The sequence below is a fragment of the Oryctolagus cuniculus genome, chromosome 21, assembly GCF_051225735.1.
Source record: "Oryctolagus cuniculus isolate XC-2025 breed Fujian yellow rabbit chromosome 21, ASM5122573v1, whole genome shotgun sequence".
Taxonomy (NCBI): domain Eukaryota; kingdom Metazoa; phylum Chordata; class Mammalia; order Lagomorpha; family Leporidae; genus Oryctolagus; species Oryctolagus cuniculus.
The window spans coordinates 21,968,350-21,989,703 of NC_142887.1; the positions used below are offsets into that span (position 1 = coordinate 21,968,350).

Consider the following 21,354-nt stretch of genomic DNA (forward strand, 5'->3'; position numbering starts at 1 on the left):
CACCTGTACCTGAAACCTCCTGGGAGCCACAGGAAATTTTTCAAAGTGTGAGTGTGTGGCAAAATCAGATTTGCACTGAAAAATGTCCCTCAGAATGCTACCTAGAGAACGGATGTGCAGGTGGGAGGATCTGAGTGGATTTGGGGATGGCAGTCAGGAAGTCACTGCACTCGTCCAGGCTGGAAGTGACCATCCCAGTGGCAACAGGGATAACTGGGGGAGCCGGCAGACGCGATTTCAACCGGATCTGAAACTTTCAGATGTGGGGGAGGCATCCACTGTGATGCTGATTCTGACTTGGGGGGCCACGTGGCTGAAGAGCTGTCTCTCTATGAGTAGAATGCCTACGAGTAAAATCTAGGGAAGATGTTTTTAAACATAAAAAAAGTTTTCCTTCTTAGATTAATACCTGCATGTGTGGCTTTAAAGTTATGGCAGATTATTTGCAAAGGTGTCTGGAGCTTGAAGAAAAACATACTGAGCATTCTATTGGAAAATGAAAGTAACACCATTTATAATAAAAATCTTATGATTCCAGAATTTTCAGAAATCCTATTTAAATAGGAAAGTATACCCTTTCAAATTTTATGGCACCTTAGGAAAAATATTTTAGTCTGCCTCATCTTTTTTTTTTTTTTTAATTTTTTTTTTTGACAGGCAGAGTGGATAGTGAGAGAGACAGAGAGAAAGGTCTTCCTTTGCTGTTGGTTCACCCTCCAATGACCGCTGTGGCCAGCGCACTGTGGCCGGCGCACCGCGCTGATCCGATGGCAGGAGCCAGGTGCTTCTCCTGGTCTCCCATGGGGTGCAGGGCCCAAGCACCTGGGCCATCCTCCACTGCACTCCCTGGCCACAGCAGAGAGCTGGCCTGGAAGAGGGGCAACCGGGACAGAATCCGGCGCCCCGACCAGGACTAGAACCTGGTGTGCCGGCGCCGCAAGGCGGAGGATTAGCCTAGTGAGCCGCAGCGCTGGCCCTCATCTTTTTTTTTTTAAAGATTTATTTTTATTTTTTTGAAAGTCAGAGTTACAGAGAGGTAGAAGCAGAGAGAGAGAGAGGTCTTCCATCCACTGGTTCATGCCCCAGACGGCGCAATGGCCGAAGCTAAGCTGATCCGAAACCAGGAGCTAGGAGCTTCCTCCAGATCTCCCACAAGGGTGCAGGGGCCCAAAGACTTGGACCATCTTCTACTGCTTTCCCAGGCCACAGCAGAGAGCTGGATCGGAAGTGGAACAGCCAGGACTCGAACCAGAGTTCATATGGGATGCAGGCACTGCAGGCTTCAGCTTTACCCATTACACTACAGTGCCGGCCCCTGCCTCATCCTTTGGAGGAAACTTACAAACCATCTCCTCAGCAGTACACCACTCTTCTAAAGGTTGGGGAGTGTGTGTGTGTGTGTGTGTGTGTGAAAACACAGTATCACTATCCACAACATAGTACAAGAAACTGTAAGAATGTAACTAGCTGGAGAGAATGCAGTTACTACCAAATAAATACTGCACCACCACCCAATAACTTTAAAAAGTCTCAGGCTCCGCCGGCGCCGCGGCTCACTAGGCTAATCCTCCGCCTAGCGGCGCCGGCACACCAGGTTCTAGTCCCGGTTGGGGCGCCGGATTCTGTCCCGGTTGCCCCTCTTCCAGGCCAGCTCTCTGCTGTGGCCAGGGAGTGCAGTGGAGGATGGCCCAGGTGCTTGGGCCCTGCACCCCATGGGAGACCAGGAAAAGCACCTGGCTCCTGGCTCCTGCCATCAGATCAGCGCGGTGCGCCGGCCGCAGCGCACCGGCCGCGGCGGCCATTGGAGGGTGAACCAACAGCAAAAGGAAGACCTTTCTCTCTGTCTCTCTCTCTCTCACTGTCCACTCTGCCTGTCAAAAAAAAAAAAAAAAAAAAAAAAAAAAGTCTCAGGCTCCGATAAAATGGAAATACCTCCAGGGAAGTGGAAACAAATAAATAAAGCCCACTTTCAGGAGGAAACAGTTGAGCTAAGTATTCTCAGAGTCAATGGTCTATTCCAAGATGCTTCCAGTAGCAGGAGCTGGTAAAACTGTAACCCCAAGCAATCCCAATTACATTTTCCTCCCAAACTCCATCAAGACTTGCAACTACAATGTTTACTTCTCTGTTAGATTAATTAAACTATAAAATAGTAACTAACAGAGAAATACCCTACACACAAATGAAAGCAGGAAGAATCATTTTTAAGAAGATGGGGGGAGTCTCCCATCCTCTAATCCTTTTAGGCAGCCAGCTACATTCACAGTTTGCAGTTATCTCTAAGGTCTCTCTCTCTCTCACACCAACACACACATGCATACACAATTTTTGTGGCAATTTATAATATCTAATAGATGGCCAGCGCCACGGCTCACTAGGCTAATCCTCCGCCTGTGGCACTGGTACCCAGGGTTCTAGTCCCGGCTGGGGCACCAGATTCTGTCCTGGTTGCTCCTCTTCCAGGCCAGCTCTCTGTTGTGGCCTGGGAGTGCAGTGGAGGATGGCCCAAGTCCTTGGGCCCTGCACCTGCATGGGAGACCAGGAGGAAGCACCTGGCTCCTGGCTTCAGATTAACGCAATGCACTGGCCATAGTGGCCATTTGAGGGGTGAACCAACGGAAGGAAGACCTTTCTCTCTCTCTCTCTCTCACTGTCTAACTCTGCCTGTCAAAAAAACACAATATATATATATATATATATATATATCTAATAATATATATCTAATAGAAACAAAGCCTTCGTTTTCAAATTTTTATACAAATGTATTCTTAAAAGATGAGATCATTTACCAGTTGAAATGGTACCCAATTTTTCCTGTCTTCTCAGTTCTTGTGAAATTGAGTCAAAGGAATTCCAAACACATTAGATCCTTGGAGCTCCAGGAGTCACTCAAATGCCCCGAGAGCTGCCTGGTGTTCCTCTAGGGTGGGCCCGGAGCCTCTCTGGGCCCACCAGACCAATCCCCACAGCCTCCTCCAGGGAGAATGGGGATGACGACACTCTAGTTAGTCAATGCACTGAAGAACCAGAAACTCAAGGAGAACACAGCAAAGAGAAATTCAGGTTTGTCAATGCTTCACTTTATATCTTCATCTTGATGCAAATTATTGTTCTTCCCTCATCAATTTTTTTAAAGACTTGTTTATTTGTAAGTCAGAGCTACAGAGAGATGTTCCATTTGCTTTTTCACTCCCAGATGGCCGCAACAGCCAGGGTTGGGCCAAGGCAAAGCCAGGACCTTCATCAGGGTCTTCCCCATGGGTGACAGGGCCCCAAAATTTTCGGCCATCTTCTGCTGCTTTTCCCATGACATTAGCAGGGAGCTGGATCAAAGTGGAGCAGCCAGGACATGAACCAGTGCCCATATGGGATGACGGAGTCACAGGCGGTGGCTTCACCTGCTACAACACAACACCACCACCACCCCCATCAATTTTAACAGTCTCAGATGAAAGCATGTTTCCACTAGGATGTTATTTCATTGATTCTTTCTAAAATCAGATCTACTAACATGATCTACAAAACAAAGCCATAAGAACTCTATGCTACTGACATGTTCAATTTATTCAAGAAATTAGTTAAATAAATTTACAGTAAAGTCCATAATGTAAGGTTAACCTGTTTTCCATCAGAATTTATATTTTAAATAAGCAAAATTCTTTGCTTCAATAAACAAATATGTATATGTATATACACACACCTTGCTTACATTTATAATCAGAATTATGAGGTTAGATTCTCAGTTTTTTTGTATAGGTTTATTTATTTATTTATTTGAAAGACAGAGTTACAGAGGGAGAGAGGGAAGAGACAGAGAGATCTTCCATCCACTGGTTTACTTCCCAAATGGCTGCAGTGGCCAGAGCTGGGCCGATCCAAAGCCAGGATCCAGGAGCCTCTTCCAGGTCTCTCACTTGGGTGCACAGCTTAATAAGCAAACGTTTACAATTAGTAGTCCCTCTGTACCACAGGAAACTGGAAAGACCAAAGATCTCTACCCCCAGGATATTTTATCAAATTGAAATTCAATTATTCAGCTCACGTTTACTAAACACCTACTATGCACCAGGCAGTATATTAAGAAATGGGGGCACAAAAAAATGCAAGACATTCTCTGCCCTTAAAAAGGAATTCAGAGAGGGGCCGACGCTGTGGCACAGCGAGTTAAAGCTGCAGCCTGTAGCGCTGGCATCCCATATGGGCGCCAGTTCGAGTCCCAGCTGCTCCACATCTGATCCAGCTCTCTGATATGCCCTGGGAAAGCAGTAGAAGATGGCCCAAGTCCTTGGGCCCCTACAACCATGTGGGAGACCTGGAAGAAGCTCCTGGCTCCTGGCTTCGGATCAGCTCAGCTCTGGCTGTTGCGGTCATTTGGGGAGTGAACCAGAGGATGAAGACCTCTCTCTCTGGCTCTACCTCTCTCTGTAACTCTGCCTTTCAAGTAAATAAAATAAACCTTAAAAAAAAAAAAAATAAGTACTCTGAAAATATTAGCTCTTGTTATTGCTGTTTTTGATAGAAAGCATGGAACTAGGTTGCCCTTTCAATGACATTCAGGTTCCTGAGAAAATGATGTAGTGAAGTGCTTTCAAATAAATAAAATAAATCTTTTAAAAAAAAAGGAATTCAGAGGGGGATGGTGTTTCAGTGGGTTAAGCTGCCATGCCACCTGCAACACTAACATCCCACATGGACACTGGTTCCAGTCCTGGCTGCTCCACTTTCAATCCAGCTCCCTGATAATGTACCTGGGAAAGCAAAATAGAGGGTAACCCAAGAGCTTGGGGCCCTGTACCCATATGGGAGACCCGGAGGAAGCTCCTAACTCCTGGATTTGGCTTGGTCTGGTCATTGCAGCCATTTGTGGAGTGAACCATCAGATGGAAAAGATTCTCTCTCTCTATCTCTCTCTCTCCCCCTCTAAGTCTTTCAAGTAAACAAATAAAGCTTAAAAAAAAAAAAATCAACGGTGTGCCTCTTAAAAGGTTAAAGGACTTGGGTGAAACAATACAAAGCCCGTAGTCATCCTAACACTGAATAACAGTGGTAGTCTCGTGATAACCAGACCCTCTACAAACACATGAGTGGAAATGCATTTGAACCATTGTTTTACTCCAACTATTTAAAGCAGGTCAGCTGAACCAGAGGAGCAGAGCTTCAAATCAGGAGGTGAAGGACCGTGAAGAACTTGAAAGGTTAGTGCAGATCAGAAGAGCTGGGTGCCCCCGGGCTCTGGATGCCACCAGGCCTGCAGAGCGGGCTGGCAGGGTGGATCGCGGATCCTTGCCTCTTCACATGATTTCCAGTCAGAATTCCACGGTCACCATTCCCAGTGTTTTAAAACGACTATGCTGTGAATTAAAGAGATTCCTTCAGTCTAGGCTGAGAACTTTCCCACCAGTTAGAATGCTGGATCTATTTTTTTTCTAAGTGGTTATCTTACTTGGATTCTGGAACCTAACTCAATCCCAAGTGGGAAATCAAATGTACACACTACCTCCAAGCAGGGACGGCATCTGGGCTCTCAGCATTCACTTTCGGAGACACATGTGCTTCACAACCACATAGGTGCCACACACACAGCACATGTTCCACTTGACAATGTAGTTCAGCCCAGTGAGTTCACCACATCACTATACTAAGAAAATCAAACTGGCAGCCTTGGAGGAGAGGGGACTGGGAAAGAATTTCAACTTAGCTAACCATGTCCTACAAGTGGTACTGTAAAGCAACAGCGGTCCACCTAAGAGATGGCCTAAGGAAGTTACTCTATTTCTAAAACAGACAACCACATTTTAGTAAATACTCCTATCACCCTGAAGAGCTGTGGCCAGCCCTCCTTGGCTCCAGCCTCTCTCTAACTTGCCAAGAAAAATTAGGATGACAGTTTTAAGCTGAAGATACTACTAACCACAAAATTACTTTACCATCTAGCTTGTAAAGTGACTAGTCTCCTAATAAAGCCCTCTGCTTAACGGAGATGATAGCTCCAGTCCACATGGATTTCTCAGGCACCACTCAGGCAACATTCAAGGTTTCATATTAATAAATCAGTCTCAGTTCTTTAAGTTCCTAAGAATGAAAGGAATTAGAACCTTTAACTGGAAAAGAATGCTTGACCATTATGGAAAGGAATTTAAGTATCTTTCATGTGAGGTAAGCAAATAATGGTGATTAAACATTTGTCATAGAGAGGAGGTGATTATGAATTTTGTCAAGCACCCCTGCAATGTCAAGAGTGGGAAACAGCAGCTGGTGCTGCGGCACAGTGGGTTAAGCCACCACTTGTGACACTGGCATCCCGTAAAGCAGTGCCAGTTCAAGTCCCGGCTGCTCTGCTTCTGGTCCAGCTCCCTGCTAATGCACCTGGAAAAGCAGCAGAGGATGGCCCAAGAACTTGGGTCCCTGCCCCCAACACGGAGATGCAGACGAGTACCAGAGATAGCCCTCACTGTTGTGGGCATTTGGGTAACGAACCAGCAGATGGAAGTGCGCACTCTCTCTGTTTCTTCCTGTCACTCTGCCTTTTGAATTCATTTTTTTTTTTAAAGAGTGAGAAATATACCCCAAAAGTTTCATTCTTTCAATACTTTCTTTCCTACATGTGTCTATTATGGGCTCACAAAAAATTAAAAAAAAAAAAATTAAAAAACCAGCTTTGTTTACCCAGGTGAAGATCTCTGTTGTCAAGGATGGGGACACACACACGATTCTTCAATGGTGCAAGAAAGGTTCTCACAGCAAACCACCAGACTCGCAGTCTCTCTTGGTCTCCAGAGACAGAATGACTACTTCTGTTAATCGAAAGTGGTTTTCATTATGCCTCTTAAAATCTGCATGGTCCCAGGCACACATGGCCTACTAGTGTTGGTTATTCTTTCTTTTCAAGATTTTATTATTCACTTGAAAGTCAGAGTTACACAGAGTTAGAGAGAGAGAGACAGAGATCTTCCATCTGCTGCTTCACTTCCCAGATGGTCACGATGGCAAGGGCAGGGCCAGGATGAAGCCAGGAGCCAGGTACTCCTTCCGGTCTCCCACATGTGCAGTGGGGGCTCAAGCACTTGGGCCATCTCCCACTGCTTTTCCCAGAACATTAGCAGGGAACTGGATTGCAAGTGGAGCATCCAGGACTCGAACTGGTGCCAAAATATGATGTTAGTATCGCAGGGGCAGATGAACTGGCTACACCACAATGCCGGCCCTTGATTTTTCTGAAGACTCAATACAAGAGCACGTTTGTAATATTAACTGGTCTTTGAAAAACTTGAGAAAAGTCCTGTCAACCACTGCTCACTAAAGGTCAGATCATAAGCATGAAAAAACAAAAAAGGATCAACAAATATTGTCAAGTAATTTTACATTAGAAACAGGAAATCCAATCTACCAAAGCGTTATCTTAGAGACTCCATATACTTTCAAGTTTCCAAAAATCCATCTAAAAATGCTTTTGAAAGCCCAAACAAAATGTCATGGCTGGGGCCAGCGCTGTGGCATAGGGGGAAAAGCTGCTGCCTGCAGTGCTGGCATCCTCTATAGGCGCCGGTTCAAGTCCTGGCTGCTCCACTTCCAATCCAGCTCTCTGCTCTGGCCTGGGAAAGCAGCAGAAGATGGCCCAAGTCCTTGGGCCCCTGTACCCATGTGGGAAGACCCAGAAGAAGCTCCTGGCTCCTAGCTTCAGATCAGCACAGCTCCAGCCATTACGGCTAATTGGGGAGTGACCCATCCGATAGAAGACCTCTGTCTCTCTGCCTCTCCTCTCTCTGTGAAACTCTGACTTTCAAATGAATAAATAAATCTTTAAAAAAAAAAAAAAAAGTCGTGGTTTCATACCAGAACAAGCTGAGCATATGGGAAAACACAGCAACAGCACAAGTACAAGCTCCCAACTGTGGTGGTGATGAACCGCAGAGATAAAGCCTGGGAGCAGGCTGTTTGCAGACCTGGCAAAAGATCACGGTGGAAGGTTAAGAGAATGGAACCGCTGCACTGGGTCAAAGACTATTTAAAAAGGGCTGGGGCCGGCGCTGTGGCACAGCAGGTTAAAGCCCTGACCTGTAGTACTGACATCCCATATGGGCACCAGTTCAAGTCCCAGCTGCTCCACTTCTGATCCAATTCCCTGCTATGTCCTGGGAAAGCAGTGGAAGATGGTCCAAGTCCTTGGGCCCCTGCACCGCATGGGAGACCCAGAAGAAGCTCCTGGCTCCTGGCTTTGGATCAGCACAGCTCCAGCTGTTGCAGCCAATCAGGAAGTGAACCAGCGGATGGAAGAACTCTCCCTCTCTCTATCTGCAACTCTGACATTCAAATAAATAAGTAAATCTTAAAAAAAAAAAAAAATGCACTGGTTCACTCCCCCAAATGCCCACAACAGTCAGTGCTGGACCAAGCTGAAGTCAAGAGCCAGGAACTCAACCTAGGTCTCTCTATGGGTGGCAGGGACACAAGTGCTTGAGCCATCACCTACTGCCTTTCCAAGGTATACATTAGCAGGAAGCTAGAATCGGAAGTGGAGCCAGGACTTACACTAGGCACTCTGAAATGGAACGCGGCCATCCCAAGCAGTGTCTCAACCACTACACTAAACACCTCCACCTGCTCCTTAATTTTTTTTTTTTTTAATTAGGGAAGTCGGGAAGCCAGACTTCGGGCATAGAAAGGGAAGGCAGAACAGAGGGCTCTGATCTGGACATCATTTTCTTTTTTTAAAAAATTCCTTTACTTAAAAGTCAGTGGGCCAGTGCTGTGGTTCTGCTGGTTAAAGTCGCAGCCTGCAGTGCAGGCATCCCATGTGGACGCCAGCTGGAGTCCCAGCTGCTCCAAGTCCAATTCAGCTCCCTGCTAATGCACCTGGGAAAGCAGCAGAGGCCCCTGCACCCACCCATGTGTGAGACCCAGAAGAAGCTCCTAGCTTTGGCCTGGCCTGGCCTGGCCCAGCCCTGGTCTTTGTGGCCATTTGGATGAACCAGTGGATGGAAGATATCTATCTCTCTGTCTCTGTCTCTCTCTCTGTTTATCCTTGTCTCTCTGTACCGCTTTCAATTAAATAAATATTTAAAAAAAAAAAAAAGAGTTACAGAAAGAGAGAGGGAGAGACAGATAGACATGGATCTTCGAACTCCTGGTTCATACTGCAGATGGCTGTAACAGCCAGTTCTGGACCAGGCCGAAACCAGGAACTAAGAGATTCATCTGGGACTCCCACATGGACAGCAGAGGCCCATGCACTTGGACTGTCTTCCACTGCTTTTCCCAAGCCATTAGAAGGGAGCTAGGGGCTGGCACCGCAGCTCACTAGGCTAATCCTCCACCTGCGGTGCCAGCACTCCAGGTTCTAGTCCCGGTTGGGGCACCGAATTCTGTCCCAGTTGCTCCTCTTCCAGTCTAGCTCTCTGCTGTGGCCCAGGAAGGCAGTGGAGGATGGTCCAAGTCCTTGGGCCCTACACCCACATGGGCGACCAGGAGGAAGTGACTGGCTCCTGGCTTTGGATCGGCGCAACGCGTCAGCCATAGCAGCCATTTGGGGGTGAACCAACGGAAGGAAGACCTTTCTCTCTCTCTCTCTCACTGTCTAACTCTGCCTGTCCAAAAAAAAGGAGGGGGGGAGTTAGATTGCTAGATTGGAAATAGAACAGCTGGAACATGAACTGGTGCCCACACAGGATGCTGGTGTCGCAAGCGGTAGCTTAACCTGCTACACCAATACTGGTCCCAAATTTTGTTTGAAGAAAACAGTGTAGGGGTACAACAGTTAAGATACCACTTGGGACCCATCATCCCATATCTGAGTGCCTGGATTCAAGTCACAGCTCCACTCTGCCTCCTGATTCCAGCTTCCTGCTAATACACACCCTAGGAGGTGATAGGTAATGACTCAAGTACTTGGGTCCTTGCCACCCATGTGGAAAATGCAGATTGAGTTCCTAGGCTCTGGTCCCAGCCAGGAGCCACTGCAGGCATTTGTAGAGTGAACCAGCAGATGGGAGGTCTCCCTCTCTCTCTGCCTCTCAAACAAAATGTTGTTAAGAAATGAAATGTAGAGGCAGGCATTGTGGGGCCAGTGCTGTCGAATAGCAGGTAAAGCCACCACCTGCAGTGCCAGCATCCCAGTTGGTTGAGTCTGGCTGCTCCACTTCTGATCCTGTTCTCTGCTATGGCCTGGGAAAGCAGTGGAAGATGGCCCAAGTCCTTAGGCTCCTGCACCCACATGGGAGACCTGGAAGAAGCTCCGGGCTCCTGGCTTTGGCCCTGGCACAACCTGACCATTGCAGCCATTTGGGGAGTAAACCAGCAGGTGGAAGACCCCTCTGTCATTCTTTCTCTCTCTTTAACTCTGCCTTTCAAAGAAATAAGTAAACCTAAAAAAAGGGGGGGGAGGGCACTGTGGCATAGCGGGTAAAGCCGCCGCCTGCAGTGCCGGCATCCCATATGGGCACTGGTTCACATCCCGGCTGCTCCACCTGATCCAGCTCTCTGCTGTGGCCCGGGAAAGCAGTACAAGATGGCCCAAGTCCTTGGGCCCCTGCACCCACATGGGAGACCCAGAAGAAGCAGATCCAGCTTCCTGCTAATGTGCCTGGGAAGCAACAGATGATGGCCCCAAGTTCTTGAGTCCCCATCATGCAAGCAGGAGACCTGAATAGATTACCTGGCCCAGCCCTGGCTGTTACATGCATGTGGGCAGAGAAATGGGATGAAAAATCTCTCTGTCACACTGCCTTTCAAATAAATAAATCTTTTTTTAAAAAATGAAATGCAGATAAGCATATAAGCAAAGAGAAAAAGATCACTATGTATCCTGAAATCACAGCCTTCAGTCTCATCATACATAGGCTTTCCCATTTATATTCCAGTTTCTCTTCCTCTGACCTTTGCATTATTTTGATTTGATTTCTTATTGCTGCGGCAAACAGGGGGAATCATCTGTTGTGATTAATGTGAGATCCAAACAACAGGCCTAATTTAACATCCCCTGAGACCCTGGCAGCTCTTTTCCTGCACAGAATGGTACACTCATCACAACGTGGCCAGTCACATCACAACCAGGTAAGTATCTCAAGCACTGCAGTGCTAGCTCTTTCCAAATCCCCAAAGATCAATCTTTTGCCAGGCACTAAACCATTTTCTTCAAAACAAGCGGATCAACATAGTACAAGTAGAATAAGGGAAGCTTGACTGAAGAGACATTTCCAATTCTGACAAATGTAAAAAACAGTGTCTCATATTTACCACCACCTTTCCATCCTAAAATTAGACCTTTTTTTTTTCCTGTTCTGCAATTCAACTTTGATTCATCCTAAAATCCTCAAGTGGAAGTGAGAATCTATATTCAACAGCTTAACATCAGAGATAAACTACAGATAAACTATTTGATTTTCAGCAGCTGCATTCACTAACAGACATTTGAAAGGAAGAGGAATGTATTCGGTGTCTGCTGCATTACCAGGCTCTTTACATACTCTTCCTCATTTAGTCTTGACAATGACCCTGTAAAGCAGCCATTAGCATCACCACACTACAGAAGGGGGAAAGCAGGGCTCAGGCAGTGACGGCCAGCAAGCAGTGGAGCCAAGAGTGAAATCCAGCTCACCTGGCTCTGAGGGCCTGTACCTTTGCAGCCTCAGTTCCTGAAAACAGAAAACTAAGAAGCTAAGATGCCCACAGTCGCGAAGTCTCATTAGAGACAAAGAAGAAATCTGAAATTCATGTTTTTTCTCTCCCTTACTACCTTCTCACCACTTTAATGAACACAGAAGAAGAAAAGGCACCCCAAGTGTTGGGCCCCTGTGGCCAAAGGGGTTCACCTGAGATGTGTACACCTGTATCCCATATCAGAGTGCCTGGGATCAGGCTGGATCCAGCTTCCTGCTAATGTGAACCCTGGTGGGCAGCAGAAGATGGCTCAAGTCCTTGGGCCCCTGCACCCACGTGGGACACCAGGAAGAAGCTCCTGGCTTCGGATCAGCACAGTTCCAACCGTTGCGGCCATCTGGGGAGTGAACCAGCAGATGGAAGACCTCTCTCTCTGTAACTCTTTCAAATAAATAAAATAAATCTTTTAAAATAATGAAGATAAAGAGTACAAAATATAACTCAAGAATACTAACAAGTCAGATGAAAAGAAAGTATGTGCCCCTATTAGACTTACAGCCATTCTCACGAGGGCATGAGGGCAGCTCCAGCACCAACTCAGTACCATCAGGGTGGCCCACATGCATGTGGTACTGCTAAATCACACCCCACTAACTGCGCTCACCCTGGCCAACTGCCCCCTGAGAAGGCTGCGCATCAGTCATTACTGTTCACTGGGGGAGGAAATCTAGGCGAGAATATTTTGCCCTCAGGAAAATGTTTTAAGCACTGGGTTTTACACCTGAACACTGTTGGTAAGAATCAGACCTGGATGCCACGAAGGCAGGGGGGAATTACCAATGACCTCTGTTCTCCTTTTATTAGTTTTTAAAATTTTTACTTATTGACTATTTTTTTGAGAGAGAGAGAAACTGCAAGACAGACTATCCATCTATTGGTCCATTCCCAAAATGCCTGCAACAGCCAGGGCTTAGCACACGTGAGAGTCACCACCTACTGCCTTCCAGGTGTACATCGGCAGGAAGCTGAAATTGGCTTGCTTGTTTGTTTGTTTGAGGAGAGAGAGCTTCTATCTGCTTGTTCATGAAGCAGTAAACCAGAACTCAGTCCAGGTCGCTCACATGGGTGGCAAGAACCCAATTCACAGGAGTGGGAACCTTTTTTCTGCCAAGGGCCATCTGGATGTTTATAACATCACCTGTGAGTCATACAAAATTATCAACTTAAAAATTAGCATGCCATAGATTCACTGAATTTCGAGTCCCACCTGCGGTTGCCTGGGCAAGACCAACCAGGATTCTGCAGGCCTTATTGGCCCATTTTCAGGACACTCCCTACCCCTAAGCCATCCCCAAAGCCTCCCAGGGTCTGCATTAGAAGGAAGTTGGAGTCAGAAACCAGAGCCAGTTATTGAACCCAGACACTCTGATACGGAGTGCAGGCATCTCAACTCTAAAGTCAAACACCACACATATTCATGCTACTTTAACATAAGCAGTTAAAGACATTAATAATAATCAGAGGAGCCAGTACTATGGCATAGAAGGTTAAGCCTCTACCTGCAGTGCCGGCATCCCATAGGGGTACTGGTTTGAGTCTGGCTGCTCCACTTCCAATACAGCTCTCTGCTAACGCACCTGGGAAAGAAGCTGAAGATGGCCCAAGTCTTAGGCCCCTGCACCCACGTGGGAGATCTGGAAGAAGCTCCTGGCTCCTAGTTTCGGACTGGTCCAGCCCCAGCCATTGCAACCATTTGGCAAGTGAACCAATGGATGAAAGACTCTCATTCTCTCATTCTCTCTCTCTCTCTCTCATTCACTTTCATTCTCCCTCCTATGTATCTCTGCCTTTCAAATAAATAAATCTTAAAAATACTACTACTAGGCCGGCGCCATGGCTCAATAGGCTAATCCTCTGGCTACAGCGCCAGCACACTGGGTTCTAGTCCGGGCGGGGCGCCGGATTCTGTCCCGGTTGCCCCTCTTCCAGGCCAGCTCTCTGCTGTGGCCAGGGAGTGCAGTGGAGGATGGCCCAAGTGCCTGTGCCCTGCACCAGCATGGGAGACCGGGAGGAAGCACCTGGCTCCTGGCTTCGGATCAACGCGGTGCGCCGGCCGCAGCGGCCATTGCAGGGTGAACCAACGGAAGGAAGACCTTTCTCTCTGTCTCTCTCTCACTGTCCACTCTGCCTGTCAAAAAAAAAAAAAAAAATACTACTACTAATAATAATCAGAAAAAAAAAACACTGATCCCAGGATCTTTTCAGTTAACTTCAATAATGATTCATTATGCAAATAATTATTAGGCGATGGCAACCAAAGCTACTGGAAGGAGACGCTCAGTGTGGCTCCCCTGGGAATTTCTCACCTGCATTCTGCTGTCTATAGGGACGGACCTTTCACGCTGTGACCTCAAATGCAGGTCCACTTCCTGGTAGAAGACCGCAGTGACGAATGCACAGCCCACGAGGGCAGGAACAATGTCTACTGATGTGATGAGGAAGTTCTCAAGAGGGAAAAAAACCTTACAAGCTGGATCCCAAAGGTCAAGTGGGATTCGGAAAGTGGAAAGGAGGTAGCATGGTAAGCGCACCAGATTTAAAAGGTGTGACCTTTCAGGGAACGGCAATGAAGATAAAGACATGGGAAGAGCAGTGCTGAGAGAGAAAGCAGGCTGAATCAGAAACTGCTGTGATCCACACCCACATTAAGAAGTGTGACTTAGATGTCATTAAATGTAAAATGTTTGTGTTTCAAAGGACACCATCAAGAAAGTGAAAAGACACCTTGCAGAATGGGAGAAAAAAATTTTAAGTCATGTATCTGATAAGGCGTTCGCATCTAGGATACATAAACAAATCTTTCAACAATAAAGACAACCTACTAAAAAATGGGTAAAGCATCTGAAGACAGTTCTCCAGAGAAGATACACAAACGTCCACTGATCACATGCGATGGTGTGCAACATCATTAGCTACCAGGAAAATGCAGATCAAAAGCATAATGAGGTCCCCTCCCACCACCCCTCCCCAGCCTTTGTAGCTCAACAGGTTAAGCTACCACCTCGGAAGCCAGCATCCCATAGAGCTCCAGCTGGAGTCTCAGCTGCTCTACTTCCGCCCCAGTTCCCTGCTAATGCACCTGGGAAAGCAGTGGAAGATGTTCCAAGTCCCTGCTACTCACATGGGAGACCAAGATGGAGTTTCGGCCTGGCTCAGCCCTGACTATTGTGGCCATCTGGGGAGTGAATCAGCAGATGGAAGATCTCTTAGTCTCTCTCTCTCTCTCTCTCTAATTCTGCCTTTCTAATAAAATAAATAAATCTGCCTGCAATGCTGGCATCCTATAGGGGCACCAGTTCAAGTCCTGGCTGCTCCACTTTTGATCCAGCTCCCTGCTAACGTGCCTGGGAAAGCAGGATGGCCCAAGTACCAAGTCCATGGTTCCTCCAGCAGTTAAACATAGTTACCATCTGGCCTGGCAACTTCACTCCTATATACTCACAAGAAATGAAAACCTATGTTTGCCAAAATCCAGTACTTGAACATTCACAGCAACAACATTCGTAATAGCCAAAAATGGGAAACACTCAAATGCTCATCAACTGTTAAATGGATAAATATGGTAAATCCACACAATGGAATTACTCAACCAGAAAAAAAAGGATAAGGTACTATACTTGCTAAAACAGACATAAACCTCAAAAGCATGTTAATTATACAAGCTACACCACATGACTTCACTTACATAAAATGTCCAGAGGCCAGCACTGATGGTTAAAGCATTTGCCTGCAGCGCTGGCATACCACATGGGCCCTGGTTCAAGTCCCAGCTGTTCCACTGCTGATCAAGCTCCCTGCTAATGTGCCTGGAAAGCAGTGGAGGATGGCCCAAGACCTTGGGCCCCTACACCCACATGGGAGATCTGGAAGAAGCTTCTGGCTTTGGATTGGATTTGCTCTGGCATTGTAGCCATTTGGGGAGTGAACCGGCAGATGGAAGACCTCTCTCTCTCTCTCTCTCTCTCTCTGTCTCTACCTCTCTCTGTAACTCTTTCAAATAAATAAAATATTTAAAAAATAAAATGTCTAAAACAGGCAAATCCATACAACAAGTAGATTAGGGGCTGCCTCAGGATAAAGAGAGAGGGGGATGGTGAGGGAGGACCAATCCTGTGGGGTTTCTTTTGGGAGTTGATGAAAATGTTCTAAAATGGACTGTGGTGATAGCCACATAACTCTGTAAACATGCTAAAAACCACTGAATTGTGTGCTGTAAGTGGGTGAACTGTATGATATGTGAATTATATCTCAGTACATCTGTTATAAACAAAAAAGATTCCATTATACATTGCTGAAACACAAAGTGAATGCGTTGCATGTGGAATCTTGTTCACTCACTTTAGAGGACCTGAACTCGAGCAGTGAAAGCCCAGAGAGACTCTATTACTTAACATTCTAGGGACTGGGTCATACTGAAATATTCATGAAGAATTCTGTGTTTTCATACAAAAAAGGCACCTTACATTTAAAATGACGTGCTCACAACGTCAGAAAGGAGTTTCCATAACTCAGGGCTAGGGTACCAGGGAAGTCATCAAATGGAAAAACCAGCTTAAGAGGTTTTACCACGTGCATAAGAAAGTAGCACTCCAATATGCTACTGCCCCACCCACAAAATTATTATTGTTCCACCTCTGAAAGAGGTCAAAGGTAAAACTACCAACTAATATTTTCTAAAGTACCAGTCTGTGGCAAAAGGAATTGTTAAGAAGTGAATATTCTGCCATGAAGAACGGGCTCTTCCATATCCCACTTACTTAACTGAGAACTGATAATTAATCCTCTTGAATATTCCATCAGAGGCGTCAGACCCTCCTCCCCATGGCTGGAGTGGACCCCAGAAGTGACAGATGCCTTAAACATAAAACTTACATCAAAAATATTCAACAATGTTTAAAAAATGCTCTTTGCCAACTCTGAATCTAAACCTCAACGTAAAGACATAAATGCTGATTAGCACAACCTGCAGGCAAAGTAACAATGATCGTGAGAAATTCAGCATTGTGTGCAGTAATATTCACTGGCAAGTATATTAAAATCCACCAGGTTTTAATGTGTCTTCCACAAGTAATCAAAAACAAGCACGGACAAAGCACATTCCAGATCTGTCAGAAAAATCTGATTTTTATACCAAGTGTTGGTTCAATCTTCAGGACACATAACCATCACCTACCACGAAACATTTCACTTTGAGGCCGAAGATACAATACAATTCCCTATTTCCAAACTGTCAGGTGCAATGCTGACTATTAAGACTTCACACTCAAATATCATGACTTTGAAACAAACCCCAAATCAAAATATTAGTTTCCTTAAGTCAGCTTCTGAAATGTATAGAATGAAATCCAAAACAGACTTTTGCCCATGTATTCGGTTTTATAGAGAATGCAAAAAGTAAATTAGTATTGAACAGATATCTATTTGTCTTCACCACTGAACAGACGGTACAAAGCAACTGCTCAGACTTAATCACGTTTCCGTCTACTCTCGAAGGCCCTGGGGTTGGGACAGAGTTCCGCCACATAAGGACAATGAGATGCATTATTATATAGAGTGAGTGAGAACCCCACCGTCTTGGAACGTAATTCCAGGCAAGAAGGCTGCGAGAAGAGGGCCCAATACCTTGGGCGAACTATTTCCTAAAGCACTATATATTCGCCGGCCGGGACCAGTTTCTAAACGCTGTCTTCTTTTTCAATGTCTTTTAAGAAGGAAAAAAGCCTTTGTGTCTTGCTCTCCTGGGGGAGGCTGAACAACTTGCAATTTGCTCCTCACTCTAAATCCCACGTTTGCAACATGTAGAGCAAGCACTTCAGGCACCACAAAACAAGGGCAGCCTACATTAAAGCCAAATATAGGATGCGATTCTAAACCACGATGCAGCGAGGTCTACGTTTCCTTTTCCAGAGCTCAAAACCCTTTGAACACTCCCAAAAAAGGACGGCAGGGCCAGCACCTCCCTGCCAGAGGAAGCCCCTTTCTTCTCGGCTCTCCCCGCAGCCTGCCACTTCCCCCAGCACGCCAGATCCTTGGAGAGACCCCGCGCCGGTGCGGGTGCGCCGGCGGGGACGGGCGGGAGGGCTCGGGTCGTCCACTGCCACCCGCAACATCTGACTTCGGCCTCAGTCGATTCGAGCCCCACCAGCACCCAGCGTCCCTGGCCAGCGGCTCCGCTGTGAGGGGCGCACATCTCTCAATCACCCAGCTCCCTCGGGCGCCCCAGGGGCCCCGACCCGGCCGGGTTCTTCCTCTCTCCACCCCACCCCCCACCCCCACCCAGCCGCCAGTCCCGGCGCGGCCACTTCCCAAGCCGCCCCCACCCACGTTGCTCCAGCGCTAGCCCTGCCCCGCCCTGCCTGGCCCCCAACCCAGACCTTTGGGGGCCCAAAGCCAAGCACCCCCCAGGCCAGCCGGCCGCCCTCGCCCCTCCCAGGCAGGGCCCAGCTCGCCCCGGCCCCACGTGAGCCCTGCCCCAGCCCACCCCCCACCCACCCACTCGCTCCCTAGGGCGGCCGAAACCCCGCCCCCGGGCCTGGCGCCCCGGGGCGCAGCGCCCTAGCCTCGGGGGCCTCTCCCCACCCAACACCGCACCCAACCAGGCGGCCGGCCTCCGACCCCCAGAAACCTTTCTTGAGCAGCCGCGTCCCGTCGGTCCCCACTCGGCCCACGGCTCCTCAGCCGACCAGGAAAGCCCTCCCCACAGGGACCCCGCCTCAGGCCCCCCAGACCAACTGGTTCTGTCCCCAACTCCCCTCCCCCCAGATCCCGAGCCTCGGGCAGCACCCCCAGCCCCAAGGCTCCGCGCCCCGCGCGCCCACTCCAGCCCTCTCCCCGCCACCGGGCCCTGCCCCTCGCCCCGCCGGCTCCTGTCAGCCGGCGCCGGCACATGCCGGGAGGACAGGTCCGCCCGCCCGGCTCGCTCCCGAGCGGCCCCGCCGAGCGCGCGCCGCTCACCAGGGCCGAGGTGCCTCAGGCGCCGCCGCCACCGCCGCCGAAGTCCCAGCTGCAAAGCCCGGCGAAGCCTCCAACCGCTGCCGCCTCCCGCCTGGCACTGAGCGCCGCGCGGGGGAGGGGCACGGGCAGCCGCCGCCGCCCCTGCCGCCGCGCTCCAGCCCCGCCTCCGCGCCGCGCCGGAGCCAACCAGGGCCGCGGGGCTGGGGCGCGCCACGCCCACTTCCGGAGGGGAAGCCCGCTTCCCACCCTCCGTTCCACGCCTCCGCCTCCCCGGCGCCCCCTCTGGTCGCGCTGAGCTGTGCAGGCGGGCCACGGAGGAAGGCGATGCCCAAGCTCACGCCCCGCTCTCCAGTTCTCTGAGTGGCTGCAGGGCCACGCCCACAGGCGCCTCCGAGCCACGCCCACTGCTCCTTAGAATCTGGAGCGGGGTTCTTAGAGCTCCGCCCACTGATTCCCCGGCTCCGCAAGGCCGGCTTCTCAAAGACGGTCCTAGAAACGCTAAAAAACTGGAACGTCAGTTCCTCCTAGCCCCGCCCACTGCCCGGCCAAGCCCTCGAACCCGCGTCCCGGCTCCCTAAGCCCCGCGGCCCTTTCATTGCCTCCCGACTTCCAGAAGCCCCGCCCACTGTCCCTCTGAGCGCTGGTCGCCCAGGCCACGCCCCGAATTCGCGAATTCCCGCCCCTGCCCCCTCGGGCGCGCCGCAGCCCTGCGCCCCCTGGCCATTGTCGCTCCCCGCGCGCGGCGGCCTCCGCGGGGCCGGGCAGCACCGCCGGAGCCTCCCGCTTACTGACCGAGCGCGTTCCGCAGACGAGGACAAATGGAGCCTCCGAGGCCGCTCCCTTCCTGCCCTGGCCAAAGTCCCTGCAATGGCTGGGCACCAGCGCTGCTGCTGCCCGGCTGCCTGACCCGGGCGCGGGCGCCCCAGCCCTGAACGTGGCAAGAGTCGCTCTGTTAAAAAAGCAGAGACCCCTTCTGCAAAGCCAGGCCCAGGGGCTGGGGTTCCTCTTCAGCATCAGCCTCGGAAAGGTAGATCAAGATCCGCTGGAACCAGCGCAGCTCTCCGGCAAATGACCCGTCCTCCCTAGGGCTCAGTTTCTGCGTCTGTGAAATGGGGATGACAGCAGCAGCCCCTCCCTCCCAGGGGTAGGCAGGTGCTGAGAACCGCGCCGGGCACCTTTGGCGCGGGATGCCAGGGGACGGGTCTCGTGTTGTCTCGGAGCAGCCCCTTCCTGGCCTGGCTTGCCGCTCGCTTCCTTGCGGTGAGATAAAGGTGGCCAAGTGACGCTGGAGGCAGTTCGCTGTTGTGATGAGCCCTGGCTTTAATTAAACAAAGCAGGTGGTCACCGCGGGTTTAGAGTGGTCTGGGAGGAGGAAGACACAAAAGGCTTGGCGATGGCCCGGCAGGCTGCTGAGTAAGCTGTTAGGTTCCGGACATTTGTTTGTGTGTCGCCTAAAGACCCATGTAGTGGGCGCTTCCCAGTCTTCTGTTTTTGTTTTTTCTTATTCTTATTTGTATGAAAAGCAGTGACGGGGGTGGGGGGGACTGTCCATCCACTTTCACTCCCCGAATGCCCACAACATCCAGGGCTGGGCTGGGGCAAAGCCAGAAGCCCACAAATGATTCCGGGGCTCCCACGTGGGTGGCAGGGGCCCAAGCACTTGAGCTGTCATCTGCTGTCTCCCTGGGTGCACTGGTTGTCATCTGCTGTCTCCCTGGGTGCACTAGCAGGGAGCTGGAATGGAAGGCAGAGCTGGACTCAAACCCAGGGGCTCAGTCAGGCATCCCAAGAAGTGTCTTAACTGCTGAACCACATGCCTGCCCTCCCACAGCCTTATGTTAGTGGATGAACATCAATGCTTAGTGGATTGAGTGGAGAAATGGGGCCGGCGCTGTGGTGTAGCAGGTAAAGCCACTGCCTACAGTGCCGGCATCCCATATGGGCGCCAGTTCCAGTCCCGGCTGCTCCACTTCCGGTCCAGCTCTCTGCTATGGCCTGGGAAAGCAGTGGAGGATGACCCAAGTGCTTGGGCCCCTGCACCCCTGTGGGAGACCTGGAGGAGTCTCCTGGCTCCTGGCTTTGGATCACCGCAGCTCCGGCTGTTGTGGCCAGTTGGGGAGGAAACCAGGAGTGAACCAAGAGATGGAAAACCTCTCTCTCTCTCTGCCTCTGCTTCTCTCTCTGTGTAACTCTGACTTTCAAATAAATAAATCCTTAAAAAGAAAGACTGATGTGATTGCGGCATCCAGGTAAGCCTAGTGGGACGTCTTTAGGGCACTGGAGCAGTTCTCCCAACAGATCTGGCTATATAGACCTGAGTCAGGCCCAGTCTCTCTCTCTCTCTCTCTCTCTCTCTCTCTCTCTCTCTCTCTCCTCTCTCGCTCTCTCTCTCTCTCTCCTTCTGGGCTTGCCTGTGATCCTTCTTCCCCACACATTCCACCATGCATCATTCTTATCAGACACTGTGAACCCCCAAATGTGTACACCAAAATAACCCTTCTTCCTCCCTGAGTAGCTGCTCTTAGGTATTTTGCTTATAGTAACAAAAAGCTGAGTGATGCCCTGACTTACTCCTTGGAAACAGATAATATCTGCCTTTATCGGAGGTTTGTATATGTCAGGAACCATGTGACTGCTGTATGGACAAAGTCTTATGCAATCTCTGTTGGGAGAATTCTCAACTCCCAACCATGAAGGTGAAGAAATGTAGAGAGTCAGAGAAGCTAAATTACCTGTGCAGGGGCA

The 21,354-nt window shown here is 49.4% G+C and overlaps 1 protein-coding gene across 4 annotated transcripts in view; it reads right to left on the reverse strand.

Annotated features, from left to right (window-relative positions):
* CORO1C (coronin 1C) overlaps positions 1–18,708 on the reverse strand; it is an 87,446-nt gene extending 68,738 nt beyond the window's left edge. The window contains exon 1 of one of the 4 annotated variants that reach the window (XM_051835883.3): positions 18,610–18,708. The gene's annotated coding sequence lies outside the window, so the exon portion shown is untranslated. Of the gene's footprint in view, positions 1–13,154; positions 13,178–13,961; positions 14,243–15,340; positions 15,366–18,609 lie in introns of those variants that run through there. The other 3 variants (XM_089322879.1, XM_089322880.1, XM_089322881.1) reach the window with 3 other exon arrangements.
* Positions 18,709–21,354: the final 2,646 nt, after the last annotated feature.